We start from the raw sequence: 17,490 nt of genomic DNA, 5'->3' as shown, positions 1-17,490 counted from the left end.
TGCCCCACACCTCCCGGCCTTCCCCTACCCCTGGCAGCCCCCCACCTCCCACACATCCTCTCCCTGGTAAGCTGACGCAGCGTCTTTAAGCGTTAGCAGCTTTAGCTTCTAATAGGATTAGCAAGGTTTAAAACTGTCATTTGAGTGAACTAAACCTCTTGATACCCTGCATTGCACCTTCTTAACCAATTTGCCTTCAATTAGGGTAATTGGGAAACTAGCAAAGAAGTATAGCATTAATATTTTAAAGTGATGAAGTGATTATGGGCCTCAGACTAGGAAGCAAATCAATTTGCTATCTGCGCCTAAAAGGCAATTATAATCATTTGTCAGATACATCCCCTCCCTCCCTTCCGTGCTCACCAACACCTTAAGGAGGTTAGATGGGAAGGCTCTGAGCACGCAGCTATTGTCAGGAAAAGGCAAATCCCTAACATGGAGAGGCAGGGGGCAGCTGGACAGGCCTCCCAGGTTCACAGCTGCCACTGTGCCATGGCACCTACAATTAGATCGGCACTGACTGGCGAGCATGGTTAACTCAGGTGACCCCCGGCTGGGTCTGTGGCAGGCTTGGTCTCCCTAAACGTGCAGCGGATGCGAGCGGAGGAGATGATGGGCTTCAGAGGCTGCTTCAGATCTGGGTTTATCACAGTTACGCACTCAGCTGTGCAAGCTGCATTTTCATACCTGTGAGCGCTGGTGCACAATGCTCGCATACATGCCAACACACACACTCACACGTATGTAGCATGCCCTCTGATGTGCACGTTCACTTTCTCACACACTGCTCCTGCTCACAGAATTCACACTCCGGCATGCCCACACCTGTCACAGCGCTCACACTTCCCTGGAGTGAGGCACTTAAACACCTTTGAGGGGCTGGGCCTAAGAGACTTGCCCAAGTAAATGAATGACAAGCTGGAAATAGAGACCAGGTTTTCTGACTCATAGGCCCCTGCTCAAGGCACTAGCCCACAATCCAGCCAACCTGCAGTGTCCTCCACCAGACGACCTATTAGAGCAGGTCAGAATATTGGGGTGGGGGTGGACAGGGCTGTTTCTACAGAAAATTTCAACTTTTCAGGTTATGATCAAAAAGCTTTTGGGGTTTGGATGAAAGTTTTGGGGTTTCAATACAAAAGTGGCTTTTTTCCGCAGACACTTGCCAGGCCAAGTTTTGTTTAGTTTTCTGCAAACATTTTTCTTTGGTTGAAAACCCCATTTTTCATTGAAAATGGCTTACTTGGAAAATTGTCTCGGCACCCTCACCAGGACAAATGGACAATCACCCATCAGAATGATTTCATGGCTAACATGGAAGGCAATGCTTTAAGTAACATACTTAATTTTCCAACAGAGACCTGACCTTACAGTCCTCACGCATACAGAACCGTTCAGCCTGCCTCATAATGCAAGAACAAAGGGACGTTCAAGGACATTGAAAGGTTGCAAAATCCAGACTGAAAACAGGAAATTCTTTTTTCACACAATGCACAGTAGGCCTGTGGAACTCACTGCCACAAAAACTCACTGAAGCCAGGAGCTTGTCAGGGTTCAGAAAAGGGATTAGACATTTCTCTGATGAATGAGCATAACCAGAGTCATAACAGTATATAGCAAAATGTAAATAAGAGCTTTGGAAAGGCTAGAAACCCATCTGCTTCAGGGCATAAACTGACCTCTAACTAGGGGCATCAGGAGGGAACTGTCCCTGGTGATAGGCTACCGCATCGCTGCAGGGCACTTGCATCTTCCTCTGAAGCAGCTGGTGTGGGCCACCGTCCGAAACATTCCTATGTTCCTAAAATTCTCCTCAGCAAGTCAAGGGGAGCTTTGTCTGTGATTCATAGAGTCTAAGCCAGCAGAGACTGTTGTGATTATCTAGCCTGACCTCCTGGATCACCCTGGCCAGACAACACCCCAGAAAGAATTTCTGTTTAAACTAGACCACAACTTTTAGGAGAACAGCCAACCTTGATTTATTAATTGCCAGTGATGGAGAATCTACCACAGTCCTTGGTCAGTTGTTCCAATGGTTAATTACCCTGATTGTTAAAATACACATGCCTGATTTCCAGTCTGGATTTGTAATGGTTTTGACTACACACAAAGTTGTACAGCTTTCACTAGGCTGGTGTAGCTAAAGTGTTACCAACCCCTAATGGAGAACAGCTATACTGGTATAAATATGTTTACACCACAGTGTATAGCTATTCACATCTGGGAAGAGGAATAAAATATATGAGGATACGGCACCTTTATACCAATACAACTGTCTCCACACCCAAAGTTGCACCAGTATAACTATATCAGTAAACAATCACACCTCTAACCGAAACAGTTATACCACTGTGTGCAGGGCAGGTTGAAGTAATGAGTGCCGAATCAGGTTCCTAACCATTTCCAGCTGTGCTTAAGAAGGGGCATCAAAGACAGTTTCCCATTCCTCTTATAATTCAGGTCCAAATCACCCCAGGGTTTGGAATGGTTTGGATTGGGATAGTATTTGTGTTCATCTCTCTCTTTCTCTCTCTCGCTAAATAACTAAATAGCACCATCTAGTTCATAGTAACTATTTTTCCCTTATTCATAAGCCACTAACCAGGTCCAGACTTAAGACGCTGATCAGTAAAACCCATGACCCAGTACACCCTTTCCCTAACATGTAAAAAAGTCATGATACTGAAAATTTATTGGGCCAGACTCTGGTCTCATTGTCAATCTGGAGTAAGTCTACTGATGTCCATGGTGTTAGTCCAGATTTACACTGACGTAACTGAGATCAGGATTGCATATTAACTGAAGTGTACTGAAAAAGCCTTACCATGAACTCCAAGATGTAAAGGCCAAGAAACATAGCTTGAGTTGTAAAAATAATAATGTTTTCTACTTCTTTAGTGTTCCTCAGCTACACAGGTCAGTAGAGATGCCGCCTAACCGACCTCTGAGAGAGAGACATTCTCTTACTTTCCATTCCCTGACGATGTGTGGATTTGCACCAGCTGAGGATCTGGCCCCGAGACTGTCTCCTCCAGTGTGTGAAATGCAAGGGAGAATGAGAAGAGTACAGCCTCCGATTATCAGGAATCCTCAGAGATGTCTAGCTCATCAAGCAGCGATGGAAAAATCTGTTCCTGACCATGAGAGAGGGATTGCAACGGATCAGAAATGGGAATACGGGATCAAACCCCAAACAGCATGAAACCTGGGCAGGGCAACTTGTGCCACTCTGTGACAGAGGGCCGGGCTCACTTTGGTAGCACTGTATAGCTCCTCTGACAGGGACAATGTGGGCTAGGGCATAGGTGTCAACTCCGTGAGTGCTTCGGGGCTCAAGCATCCACCAAAAAAAAAAAAAAATAGAGGCTGCTCAGGACCAGGAGGGCCGGTTTAATCTTTTGTGGGCCCTGGTGCCCAGACCATAGCTCCAGGCCCCACTCAGCCTGCTGCTCTGCCCTAAGGCCCTGCCCCCCGCTTGGCCTGTTCCCCTCAAGGCCCCATCTACTGCTCACATGAAAGAGAGGGGGCAGAAAGGAGCAACCATCGGCAAAAACAAAAGTCAGTGCCTGTGGGCTGGGGCTCTAGTCTGGGCTCTATTCCTGGCTCTGCTGCTGACCTGGAGGAAGGTATTGTGCTTCTGTTTCACACTCCGTCTTGACTTTTTAGGTTTTAATCTCTTCAGGAGCGGGACTGTCTCTTACTATGTGTCTGTATAGTGCCTAGCACAGTGGGGCCTGATTACACACCCAAAAGGTACATGAAAAGAACATCATTAAGGGTGCAAAGTCAAGCACTCACAAGTCAGGAATTGCCTGAATTCAGGCTACCCAAGTGATGTTAATTCAACGCCCTTATAATTATGCCTCCTGTCACAACATCCATGTCCTCTGCCTTCAGAAAACCCAAGTTAATTCCCATGTTGCCCATGGTTCATAATCTTGGGTTTTGACATAATCAGTTACAGTTTGCATGAAATATATGGCCGAGCCACTTATGTAAGATGCAGTTTAGCTGCTGCGGAGAGTCTACCATCCACATCTGACAACTCTGACCTTGTAAGGATCAATCAGCTTAAAGTGTCTAATGTCTACAAGTGGCCTCATCTGTTATGGCCTGCTCCTGCTTTACCATCACTTCAGCATCCTACCATCTATGCCAGAGACTTCAATAGCCACGCCCCCCCCCCGGGGCTACAGGGAGTCTGATCAAAGCAGGCTAAACTTTGCAACAGGGCCTCCCTTGGTTAACTACACCTTCTTCCTGACCCTAATCAACTGGCAACTTTTCACTCTGCCCACTGAAACCAAGGCTACTCCTCTGACCTCAGCTGGGTCACTTCTGCTGGAGATTTTCCCCTACAAGACACCTGCAGGGGCCTTGGAAATTTTCCTCATACCCAGCGTCACCCTATTCTCATCCAAATAGGGGTTACAGTATCCATAGTGACCACTAGTCCAAGGCTACATTGGAACTACAGAAATGCAGACTGGGACAATTACGGTAAGTTCATACCCCAATATACAGTCTATATCCAGCCTAACGTTTCAAGAGGTCAAGCATATTCCAGGTTTACCAAAGCAATTTCTAAGGCTGTGTGCAAGTCCATCCCATGTGGCTGCCAAAAAATCGATATGCCATATCTGGATGAAGAATGTGCAGGCCTTAAACAGTACAAAAATCCATTGATCCAGAAATCCATTGATCCTCAAGGAATCAATTCAGAAGCACTTAGAGGAGAGGAAAGTGATCAGGACCAGTCAGTATGGATTCACCAAGGGCAAGTCTTGCCTGACTAATCTAATTGCCTTCTATGATGAGATAACTGGCTCTGTGGATGAGGGGAAAGCAGTGGACATGTTGTTCCTTGAGTTTAGGAAAGCTTTTGATACGGTCTCCCACAGTATTCTTGCCAGCAAGTTAAAGAAGTATGGGCTGGATGAATGGACTATAAGGTGGATAGAAAGATGGTTAGATTGTCGGGCTCAACGGGTAGTGATCAATGGCTCCATGTCTAGTTGGCAGCCAGTATCAAGTGGAGTGCCCCAAGGGTCAGTCCTCGGGCCGGTTTTATTCAATATCTTCATTAATAATCTGGAGGATGGCGTGGATTGCACCCTCAGCAAGTTTGCAGATGACACTAAACTGGGAGGAGAGGTAGATACACTGGAGGGTAGGGATAGGATACAGAGGGACCTAGACAAATGAGAGGATTGGGCCAAAAGAAATCTGATGAGGTTCAACAAGGACAAGTGCAGAGTCCTGCCCTTAGGAAGGAAGAATCCCATGCACCGCTACAGACTAGGGACCGAACGGCTAGGCAACACTTCTGCAGAAAAGGACCTAGGTGTTACAGTGGACAAGAAGCTGGATATGAGTCAACAGTGTGCCCTTGTTACAAGAAGGCCAATGGCATTTTGGGCTGTATAAGTAGGGGCATTGCCAGCAGATCGAGGGTTGTGATCATTCCCCTCTATTCGACACTGGTGAGGCCTCACCTGGAGTACTGTGTCCAGTTTTGGGCCCCACACTACAGGAAGGATGTGAAAAAATTGGAAAACGTCCAGCGGAGGGCAACAAAAATGATTAGGGGACTGGAACACATGACTTATGAGGAGAGGTTGAGGGAAATGGGATTATTTAGTCTGTGGAAGAGAAGAATGAGAGGGGCTTTGATAGCTGCTTTCAACTATCTGAAAGGGGGTTCCAAAGAGGATGGATCTAGACTGTTCTCAGTGATAGCAGATGACAGAACAAGGAGTAATGGTCTCAAGTTGCAGTGGGGGAGGTTTAGGTTGGATATTAGGAAAAACTTTTTCACTAGGAGGATGGTGAAGCACTAGAATGGGTTACCTAGGGAGGTGGTGGAATCTCCTTCCTTATAAGTTTTTAAGGTCAGGCTTGACAAAGCCCTGGCTGGGATGATTTAGTTGGGGATTTGTCCTGCTTTGAGCAGGGGGTTGGACTAGATGACCTCCTGAGGTCCCTTCTAACCCTGATATTCTATGATTCTATGAGTCTATAAAATAGCCAACCATCTCCTAAAGAGCCTGAAAAATATGATAGGAAAAAGCAACCTTAGAAATGGACATGCGAAACCCACCACATACACAGCAACAGAAGGCCTCTCCAAACGGGATCTCTACACACCTGACCAACACTGCTAAAGCAGACAAAGATAAAATTATCCATGTATCAATCAAAAAAGAGAGACATCAAAAATACAACCAATCTCCACAGCTCACCCAAGATGAAAACTTCCAACCATTAGCCTAGAGAAGAATTAGAAAATACACCGAACTCAGTGAAAACAGGAAAAGCCTGGGCTTTGACATCGTATCACCAGAAATACTACAACATCATAGAAAGAAAAACCAACACTGGTTGTCCATCTTCATGACTCGCATCACACCAGAGAACAGGCTACCCAAGGTATGGAGGAAAGCTAAGGTGATAGCTTTATCAGAGCCAGGTAAAGACCATCCTTTAGCAGCCAGCTGTCTCCCACTATCACTCCTGAGTTGAAGCTACAAACTCCTGGAGCAGATGATCCTATGACACCCATGACAGAACAACTTTTGAGTGATAATCAGGCAGGTTGCCCACCAAACTGAAACACATGTGACCAAGTGTTAGGCTAAGTGATAGACTCAGAATGTATTTCAAGAGAAGAAGAAAATGGGAGTTGTCTTTTTTGACCTTACAGTAGCCTGACACCATCTGGCTCTTTGGTCTGCAATATAGGAAGTCAAGAGTTCTTCCTAGATGGGTTGTCATGGCAACTGAGCTGATGCTTTGAGGTAGACATTTTCAGGTGGCTCTGGACCACAAAACCAGCACCTGGATATTCCAGAAGAACAGATTCCCACAAGGTGTGGTGCCATCACCAACTTTATTTAATGTATTCACCAGTGACCTACTGAACACCATCTCCAGGTGGTTCATGTACGTTGATGATATCTGCTTGGCCTCATGGGAATGTGACTTCCAAACGATTGAAGAGACCCTGAACCATCATATGGCTGCCATCGGTGACTATTGCAAGAAATGGAAGTGGAAATCAAGTATCTCAGAGACTGTATCAACATGCTTCCACTCTCCGTTTAACATCTTTTTGGAATGGTTAGGAGCTGGTCCATGATTCAAAGCCAGTGTAGGTCCTCCTAGATTACACACTCACATCCAAATATCATTGCACTAAAGTAGCTCAAAAGATCAAGAGCCACAACTGGCTCCTGCACATTCTGGTAGGGTCCACCTGGGGAGCCTAACCATAAACACGGTGTAGTTTGGGGCTCGCTTTCTACTACTCATCTGGTGAATACTGTGCACCTGTTTGGTTAAACTCTGCCCACACTGGACAACTAGACACACAGCTCACTCTTACTATGAGAGTTATCACAAGCACACTGAAGCCAACAAAACTTGCCTGATTCCCACTCCTAGCCAATATTCTTCCACCTAACATCTGATGTCAGAATGCAGTCAACAAATTGATCACCAAAGTACAGCAAATGTCACAATGCCACAGTTCAGGGATATGTGGGATGTACCTCCCCACTGACTGCATAGCAGAAATCCTACCTGGACAGTGCTGCACACTCTCCATCCAGTTGATAACATCATCAGCTCACTGTGGTGAACAGAATCGGGGAGAGACTCTGCCACTACCAGGAACTCCCACTTCATCACCAGGCTGGATGAACAGCTACCAGGACTTGGGTTCCCATGCTGCCTCTGGAGCCATCTTCACAGGTTCAGGTGTGACATGGTTCGCTGCACCGAGACCAGCCATTCCTGGGGCACCTGGGACAGCCCACTGTGCAGCTATGCTGCTGTGGAGAATGCTGCACACAAGCTGGACTGAGGCTGCTGTTTTCACACTGGGCTCACTGAGGTCTTCTCAAACTGAACACTGCTGATTCAGAGGCAAAACAAGGCATTTTCCCTATGGCCTCCTTCTCAGAAACAGCTGAACTATTTTAGTTGAAACTTACTAAATAAATAAATCAGGAGGCAACAAAAACCCAGCACAGAAAATTTCAGCCCAATCAGTAAAAGTTTGACAGTTATAAGCAAGTGAAAATATAATGAGAAGTGTTAGTCCACCTGAGCTAGAAGCATTGCTCTGTCTGTAATAATAACAATAGACCTGGCACCATGGGGCTACATGATTGCTGGGTCTCAGTGACTCCTGATCAAATCTGTTCAGCCTATCAGTAAAAAAGCAAATTTTCAATGCCACACACAGAGCCTAGAATCCATAAGCCAAGCTGGGTTCTCTACCTTGGGCATCACCAGCAACTAAGGGCCTAATTCTGCAACTCCACTTAGTGGTGTCACAGTGGGGTAAAAATCACTGAGAGCCAGAATCAGGAGTGGAGATGGGCTCTAGCTCATTCTTGATAATCATGTCGATTCCATGGGGCCAGCAGGAGTGTCAGAGAGTGGCCTCCTTGCAAGCACTTCTTCATGGCTTCAGGTCAGCCCTGCAAGCAGTCCCTTGCCTCAGTTTCCTCTCTTGGTTCCTGAATAAACTCAGAAAAGAGGCTTTTACAAGCCCAATCACAACAGCCCTCCTTAGGGTCTCCTTTATTAACCTTCAAAAGGAAACACAAAGGTCTTCACTTCAAACCTTAAACTGGGCTCAGCCCCAAACTCCCCTGGCATCTCAGGGTCTTCCCTGCTTTAGCAGACCACTCACTGGGCCAATTCCCCTGGGCTCAGGATCTTCACTGCAGGAGCCTTTCACACTGTCTAGCTCCCATTCCCCTTCTCCCTTCCTGGAGCTCCCTGCTGCTCTGACAGGGAATCACTGGCTCCCTGCTCAGGTGTGCTACCTCAGTAATGAGATTTGGCTTGGCCCAGGCCTCTGCCCCATAAGGGTATGTCTACACAGCCCACGTCAGCAAGTCTCAGAACCTGGCTCAACAGACTTTGGCGCCCACTATGGTGCTAAAAACAGCTGTGTAGCTGATGTGGCTCGGTCTGGAGGTTGGGCTTTGAAGCCCATCCCCTCCCCTGGCTGCAGAACCTGAGCCCTAACATCTGTACAGCTGTTTTTAGCACCCTAGTGGGAGGGCTTCCCTCACAGCCTTAGCCCAGAGGTGAGAGTACTCACCCAGGATGAGGGAGACCCCTAGTCCCCCCTCCACCTGAGGGGAAGAAGGGATTTGAACAGGGCTTTGCCACCTCTCAAGTGAGTGGTCTAACTATTGGGCTAAAGGATATTCTGCTGTGGGTGTGACCCTAAAACCACTTTATACCACCTGGCAAAGGCATGCAGAGGGGTCACAAGGGTCTCTTGGGTCTGACATGTACATTCTCATCGCCAGAAGTATCACCTGAGGTCTCAGATAAAAGCTAGTGTCACATTGGCCATCGATATCACTGTGAGATGTGTGCTCGGGTACTGTGTAAGGAGTTATGTACATGCACTGAAAATACACTCTCACGGTCTGTAGCAAGGGACTGGTCACCAGCAAAGCTGAGAAAGAGGTTTTCTGTCAGAAAGGACATGTTTATTCACCTACCTACATGCACACTGAGTATTGTCTCGTTCACAATGGGCTTCTTATCACCAATAGGAACTGAGTGCAAATGAAGGGTTGGCCCAACTTCAGAAAAAAATGAGCAGGAAGAGAAAAACAGCTGGGGAGAGACCCTTATTTTGAGGGGCATTTCAAAGGTTTGCTTGAGTATATTTGGGGGCAAAAAAGACATCAGGACATACTGAGGAAGTAAAAGGACAGCGATTTTGCTTCATGAACAGGGGTCTCAGCCAGGCTTGGCTGAAAACGCTGGAGAGAACTTTGGGTTAGAGCAAACTTCAGACAGGAGATGAACCTGTTAGTGAAGCTTAGTCTCTAGAAAGCCTGTTCTGATTGTGTTTTATATGTAACCCGTGTTTGCAATACTCTGTGACTCGAATCTCTGTTCTTTGAGAATAAACGTAGTCGTGTTTTCCCTGTAAGTACAGCTCAGAGTTGTGGTGTTAAGCAAGGTGCTGGCCCTGAGCTGAATCTTACCGCTGGTGAGCTCTGTTCGCTTGGGAACAGCTGGCCTGCTAATTCTGTGAGCAGTCAGTGGAGAAGGGGCTGGACACTGCAGGGACTCCTGGGAGCACTCAAGGGTCGGTGTGTGCCTGTCACTACCTTACAGAGAGAGCGAGGCCTGTGGGGGCCTGGAGGGCAGGGCTTGTGCTGCCAGAGGCGAGTGGTTTCAGGGTACTGAGCCCCCAGCAGGCCCAGACAAGACTGCTTCACACGAAGGGCAGGTGGTGGTGAGGTGCCTCACAACCTGGGGGGGGGACGTCTCAGTGTGGTTCCCTGGTGAAGCTGTTCCACTGTGGATAGAAACTTAAAGAGTGATTGGAGCAGGGGGACTGGACCCAGAGGCTTCCAAGCCCTGGTGAGTGCTCTAACCACCTCTCTCGCTCGGAGGCAGCCAGGAGTAGCTTCCTAACTAGCTCCCCTGAAGAGCCTCTTCCTCTGTTCTATAACGGGTTTCAGAGTAGCAGCCGTGTTAGTCTGTATTCACAAAAAGAAAAGGAGGACTTGTGGCACCTTAGAGACTAACAAATGTATTTGAGCATAAGCTTTCGTGAGCTACAGCTCACTTCATCGGATGCATGCAGTGGATGAAGTGAGCTGTAGCTCACAAAAGCTTATGCTCAAATACATTTGTTAGTCTCTAAGGTGCCACAAGTCCTCCTTTTCTTTTTCCTCTGTTCTGGAGCTCCTGACTCAGGCCAGGTTCACACTATAGCCATACAGCTACAGCGCTGCAGCCAGGCCAGCATCACACCGTGGTGCAGATGCTTCCTACGTCGACAAAAAGGGGTTTTCCATCGAGGTAGTAAATCCACCTCTCCGAGAGGCAGCAGCAGCATCTATGGAAGAATTTCTCCGTCGGCCTAGCCGCGTCTACTCTGCAGGTCAGGTCAATCTAACTCTGGTGCTCAGGGTTTGACTTTTTCACTGCCCTCAGCGACGGAGCTGGGTCAATCTAATTTTTAAGTGCAGCCCAGGCCTCACTTCTCATAACCCGTTATTAGACCCAGGTGTCCGTTACCTAATTAACGGCTGCCCAGTTTCACAGGCAATTAACTATCCACTGGTGAAGCTGGGTCAGCTCATTCTCCTTAGTAGGACCTGTTACAGCCTGCTAAGCTGGGCACCTGACCCCTCTGGGGCCAGCCCCCATGACAAGTGCTCTCTTCATGTCAACAGTCCCGACAATCCGTCTACCCACACCAGACGAGTTAGCTACTGGCTGATGAGCTTCCACATGGCGATGGCCATGTGTTTCTCCAAGCTGAGGGGAACTCCCATGTAGGTGTGAAGCTGCTGCAGCTCCGGCATGAGCTCTGCGCAGACCTTTAGGAAAGTGGCCGTTGTTATTCTGAAGGTTCTGCAGCCATTGCTGGCCATCCCAGGACTGCGGCACTATCCTGCCCTGCCAGCCAGTGCTAGCTGGCCAGGCTCAGAAGCAGTGGTCCACTGACGGAAGCTGCTCCAGGATAATATCCTGCAGAATTAACTGCTCAGTGTCAACCTCCTCCTCCTCCTTCCCTAGCCGTATCGTCATGGCATCACCTGGGCTGTCTCCCCACCCACCGAAGTCATCTGCAACAGCCTGCTTGTATTAATGCCCACCAGGATCACGGTCCTCAGTAGGGTTTCTTGACTGCAGTTTGAAAATGGCTCAGCTGAATCATGAGATGCCAAGAGAGGATTCATGGCAGTTTGTTTAGATTGACCCCAAGTGCCAGAAATGCCAGTAGGCTCTGGTAGGCAACCCACAGTGCCCTGTGAGAAAAATCTCAGACTGCATCGGGCCTAGTGGTGGAACATTGCGCCATGGGATATCTGCCCACAATGCTGTGCAATTAGCATGGAAAAGCACAGAGCTGTCTGGAAGCGCTGATTCACCAGGGACATGGACCAAACCAGCATAACCAAAGTGGACACACTCCTTCGCCAGTTACTCTGCTTTAGTTCTAGTGGAAAAACACATACTAGCAAGCCCTCCCCCTGTGGGCAAGGCCATAGGCTATTTCCCAGGAAGGACTCTGGGAAGATGCTAGTGCGTGACAGCCATGGCTAGGGAGAGTGCTGGGGCAGCAGAGTATGAGAACACAGCAAGCTCCTCCTCAGGGCAGGGGTGTGACATAGAGACACCCCTTCTGCGGCCAGGGAAAAGAAAAGATGGGTGGATGTAGCATCTGCCCAGTGAAAGACAGTCACACGGCATAGCAGTTCCACAGCTGCCAGTGGGCATCGAATGGCCACGCACTAGTGAACTGCACAGGTTCTACCACCTGCTTTGTTAGCGAATCACCAATGAACATCTCACCTTTGATTAACTCTGGATCCCCGAGCTCACCCGTGAGCAGCATGGTGGGAGGGTTCAAATCTCAAGTCAGTTTGATTGGCCACATAGATCACACCAGATCCTAGCTGGGTGTTTGCCCCTAGTAAGCAAATCAGTCTGAACTATTTGTAATCTCCTTACTTCCCTGTGAGGCAGGGCCATGCCATTATCCCCATTTCACAGATGGTGAGCTTGAGGCACAGAGCTCAAACAGGGAGCCCGTAGCAGAGTGGGGATTTGAACCCTGGTCATGCACAGCCCCTAACCGCATCACAGTGCTTCCTCCCTGTCCGGTCTCTGTTCTCTCATTGGATGGGTGCGGCTCGTAGGGCCAGTTTTCCCAAGCAGATGATTGTGATTACAAAGAACATCCCTGACATGTTGTGGAACGGTATTTCTGGAGGAATGCAAGAGTGGTGTCTGTGACTTCGGGTAGATGGGGTGAGGGGTATGTGTGTGCATAAGGGGTAGGAACGGGAGTGGTATCTGTGCACTGGGGATGTGTGTGTGACTGGGTGTGCGCCCAGGGGGATGGGCATGGGGTAGGTATGTGAGCATTGGGAGGAGTGAATGTGGGGACAGCATATGTGCACAGGGGGATGGGATATGTGTGTGTGTGTGTGTTTGCATGGGGGATGGGGGTGGGGGTGGGATGTGTGCCTAGGGGATATGGGCATGGTGATGGTCATGTGCTTGGGGTGATGAGTGTGGAGATGGTACATGTGAATTGGGGGATGGGCTGGAATGTGTGTGTTGGAGGATGGTTTTGGGGACGGTTATGTGTGCATTGGGGGTAGGGGTGAGGATGGTACATGTGCATTGCAGCATGGTTTGGGGGATGATATGTGTGCATCGGGGGATGGGGGTGGCATGTCTGACAGCATGTGAGCATTAATAAGAGGGTTCCATAAGGCCGCCAGGGACACATGAAAGTTGTAACTTCCCTCCCTCTGTGATGTGCTTGAGCACTATCCCTCTGGCTGTGGTGCGACTCCTCTTCATTTCTCCCCTCATCCCCGGGGACAAACCACCCATGTGCCAACCACCCATGTGAATAGCGCTTGGAGAAAAGCCAACTGTGCAGAGGCTAAAACACAGGGTTGAAGGGATGACATTTCAGCCACCCAGAGAGTAGCTCTGGGCTCCTAGGACCCCATTCCTCCGGACCAGCACCCCAGGATGCAGGGGACCTGCCATGGGGAGGGCAGGCTCCAGGAGTTTGGGTGCAGGGAATTGCTGGCATTCTTGTACTTTCAGTGGGGGACCTTCACCTCCCCCCAGAGCCAGTCATGTTTTGTGGAGCAGGGATCTGAATGAAATAGCCTGTGTGTTCCCACTATCATAGAGGGCAGCTATCATGAGTACTATCCCTGTAACAACAGGCAGCTCCTGCCCCGTGAGTTTACCCTCCCTATAGACCCGGGAAGGGCTATTACTCCCTTGCTATAGGAGAGGAACTGAGGCCCTGGAGAGAGTAGGCATTTTACCCAAGGAACCCACAGAAAAGGCAGGATGTGAACCTACCATTCCTGACTCCAAAGCCTCTAGCTACAGAATTAGACAGCCTTTCTCCCTGCAGCTGGGCTGGTAAAGTGCCCTGATGGCTGTGGGAGCCAGGCTCACGGCCTTGTGCCCACCAAGGAGAAGGCGGGTTTGGGGGCGCGCCTTCTCCCACAGAGCTGTGCTTGAGGCCTGAGTCGGTGAACTTCCCTCCGCCAAAACTCTGGGCTGCTAAAAAGGCCAAAGCAAATCGTTTCCCTTTCTCCCCGTGCAGCCCCTTCTGCCTTTCTTCTCCTCACTCTGTGTTTCTAATTCTTTTCCTCTTCAGTAATGAGGGGATTACAAGGAAAACTCCAGCAGGATGCCTTTGTACAGGAGACAATCTGAGTGGGGAAGGCAATTCCCGTCTTTGTCCACCACTAGAGTTCTCCCCCTCCCCTGAACTGGAGGGACATTTAGAGCAATTACTTGTCCAGAAAGTAACTGTCAATCATTCTTAAAGGGGAAGGCCTCCAATTAATGACCTCGCCTTAATCCTTTGGACTCATTTCCAATCTGCAGGGCCCGGTGACATCTGCAAGACTAAATAAAGATTCTCTCGAGCCTTAGTGAGATGGTTCTGTGACAAATAAGGAGACTAGAAGGAACTTTGGCTGCCAAGCTGCAAGATTGGTGAGGTTGAGCCGCTTGTTTGCTTTCCAGGAGGGACCTCCCAAGTTAAATACTCCTGGAAAATCCAAGCGGGGCCCAGCAGGTAATTTTGTTTTCTTCTAATTCAGCAGGGAGAGGTGTGGGAGAGATGCTGAAAAAGAAATGTGGTCTCTGGAAAGAAGCACAGGTCCTGCGGTGGTCACTGGGGGGAATAGAAGTGCTAACGTCATGCACAGGGGGCTGGGGAGGGTGGGGGCTGAGGGGCAAATGGGCTATAAAATGGGCTCTGGAAATCAGCAGAAAAGTAGCACTAAAAACTTGATGCTTGCCGGTGTGGCCCAGTTCTCCTCTCCCTCACACCAGAGTAACTCCATCATTGACTTCCACTGGCTCCCTCCTGCTTTATACCTAAGGATCAGAGGGCAGAATCTGGCCCACTCTCTCCCCCCTTCATTCACCTGCTACTAGAGACAGGTCATCCAAGTAAGAAGCCAGGCCCCTGGATATTTTGGCTTCCTTGGCTCTCTTTCCCTCTTAAGAAATAGATTTGAAAAGCAAATGGGAACAAACAAGTATTCTGAGTTTCTCAACAAAGCTGGAAACAGCCTGTCAGTCGTATGTCTTTTCTTTTTTTTTCTTTTGTTACATTTTTCTTCTTTTTTCTTTTACATTTTCTCTTTTTTTTCTTTCCTTTTGCTTTTTTTCTTTGCATTTCTGTTAAACTTGGGGTTTTTTGGGGGGGGGGGAGAATCCCCAGAAATCCCAATCATTTGTCTAACAAGTTGCAGAGAGACAATACAACTGTTTTATTCACTGGTTCTCTCTGATCTTTATCTCAGCATGAAAAAAATGCTCTTAACTGTTTCACAGTTTATTTATTTATTTTTTAAAATGATGGGCAGCTGCTAACCCCACTCCCATGCAAAATTGTAGAGGAACAAAAGTGTGCTCAAGAATAAATCAAAACAGAGGCAAATCCCCAGGAGATTTTGTGTCTTTGCAGTTTCCTTCATTACAGTCTTAAAGCTTAAGCACTTAAAACCAAAAATTGCTGCTGTGATCATGGCGTTCATAATGCAATATCAGGATCCACCAAAGACCAAGATGGGAAATCGAAATCAGCTCCTTTAGCTGAATGAATCCAATTAAGGTTCTTTAAAAATTCTAGAAGGGATTCTTGAAACACACACCCCCTGAATTTATTTAGAGGTTTCCTTTTTTTCATTTGAATTGATTTGCTAACAGGAATGGGACCAGCAGATGGAATGTTTAGAAGGGGAGATGGTTGCACTATGCATTAGGACACCAATCGGTGTTCTGCCTGAGCAAAGACCATAGGCGTAGTTTGACTTTTCCATTTGTGGGGAGGGCAGCTCCAGTCAGGCCAATGGGACTGTGCATCAGGGGGCAAATTCTGCACCTGCCCAAGGCTTGCCGTTTGGGGGGAGCATGGCAAAGACTGCAGTATCTGTGCCCTCTGCCATCTCTGGTCATTTACATAACCAATCAAGTTTCTGAGGTTGTGGGGCCTTTTTGTTTCTGCTAGGTAGAGTGATCTTTCTAACCAGGGTGGCGCCAATGAAAATGAAAGAGTGAAAATGTGAGACAGGGCCTCAGGAGGGCATGGGAGCCAATAAGGAGAGGAGGGGGTAGCACAGGGGACTCTACAGGATCTCTGCATGTCAAAATGAAAACAGAGGTGGAAAGGAAAGCGCTGGCCCAATTCTAACAGGAGGAAGGGCTGCACTGATCTGGGATTTAAAAACATAAGGAGAAAGGGGTTATTTCAAACAGAGGGTCAGATCCAGGTGGCTCCGCAGATAGATGGGTGTGTATAAGGACAGATCGACAAACAGAGAAATTGGATTTTTGTTCTTCCTTTTTAGACATTATTAAATGTTATTGTTTAATTTATTTATTATTTATTTTCTGATTTACTCCCGCTTTATTCCCTTATGTATCATTCCGTCCTCTTGTTTTGCTTCATTATTTATGTATCTGATTCTGTTATTCTTTTAATGCCTTGCTTGTTTTATTCCTGCTCCCACTCAGCAGGATTATCTAGTCTCATTCTTTCCATTGGTTATGTCTCACTGGCTTTCCTCTTTCCTTGTTGTGTGTGCGGTTAAAGCAGAGGTGCTGGGATTGCAGGGGAAATTAGAGAGAAATGCATGACCAGCCCCTTACCCCATCCCAGCTATACTGTGGGATCCCACTCACTGGTGGGTTTGCCCCAGCTGCCTGCCCATTGCCCCAGCTGCCTGCCTGCCCATTGCCCCAGCTGCCTGCCTGCCCTTTGCCCCAGCTGCCTGCCCATTGCCCCAGCTGCCTGCCCATTGCCCCAGCTCGCATTGTTGTAGGCTCCTGCATCACAGGCACTTTGGCTCTTTATTAGTTGATTTTTTAAAATCCATATTTTTGCTCGTCCTAGAAGACAGGCGCCCACTAACCCCAGCCAGGAAGCGGATGACCCATCCCTGCTCCTACAGCAGCTTGGTCCCTGGATTCAATAGCTGCAGCTCAGACCTCTAGAGGTTTGAGGATGGAGGTGACAAAACTGAGCGGCCAGGTGCTGGGGCGTTCCCAACTGAACAGGCCGCCTTGGACTTGGTGTAAAGGGAACAGGGAAACTGTCACCCAGGCAACCAGCTCTTAGCCTCCCCTCCACACACACACATACTGCACAAACACATACACAACACAGCACACTGCACACAAACAGGTAAGTGGTCACTCAGGCAAGAAGCCCTCCCCAACACACACAGACCACACAAACAAACGCCACATGCATACATGCCACACAAATACTGCACCACTTAAACACATGCACTCACCCACAAACAAGCACATGGCCACTCAGGCTATGGACCCTACAAACACACACACACAGACACAGGCACACCCAGGCCCCCCACAGCCCTCCCCTGCAGACACACCCCTAGAGACATGCCCACACACCCCAGACAT

The 17,490-nt window shown here is 48.3% G+C and overlaps 1 long non-coding RNA gene across 1 annotated transcript in view; it reads right to left on the bottom strand.

The window, feature by feature from the left end:
• Positions 1-1,465: 1,465 nt before the first annotated feature.
• The window catches only part of LOC122457504, a 24,012-nt gene continuing 7,987 nt past the window's right edge, over positions 1,466-17,490 (bottom strand). Inside the window, exons 2-4 of the long non-coding RNA XR_006277063.1 lie at positions 9,257-9,266; positions 2,009-2,015; positions 1,466-1,476 (exon numbers count right to left, since the gene is read on the bottom strand). This is a non-coding gene — a long non-coding RNA (uncharacterized LOC122457504). The remainder of the gene's footprint in view (positions 1,477-2,008; positions 2,016-9,256; positions 9,267-17,490) is intronic.

This window comes from Dermochelys coriacea, chromosome 25 (genome assembly GCF_009764565.3).
Source record: "Dermochelys coriacea isolate rDerCor1 chromosome 25, rDerCor1.pri.v4, whole genome shotgun sequence".
Lineage (NCBI taxonomy): Eukaryota > Metazoa > Chordata > Testudines > Dermochelyidae > Dermochelys > Dermochelys coriacea.
Note: the sequence above shows the minus strand (reverse complement) of the source record. Positions and strands in the feature narration are given on the sequence as shown.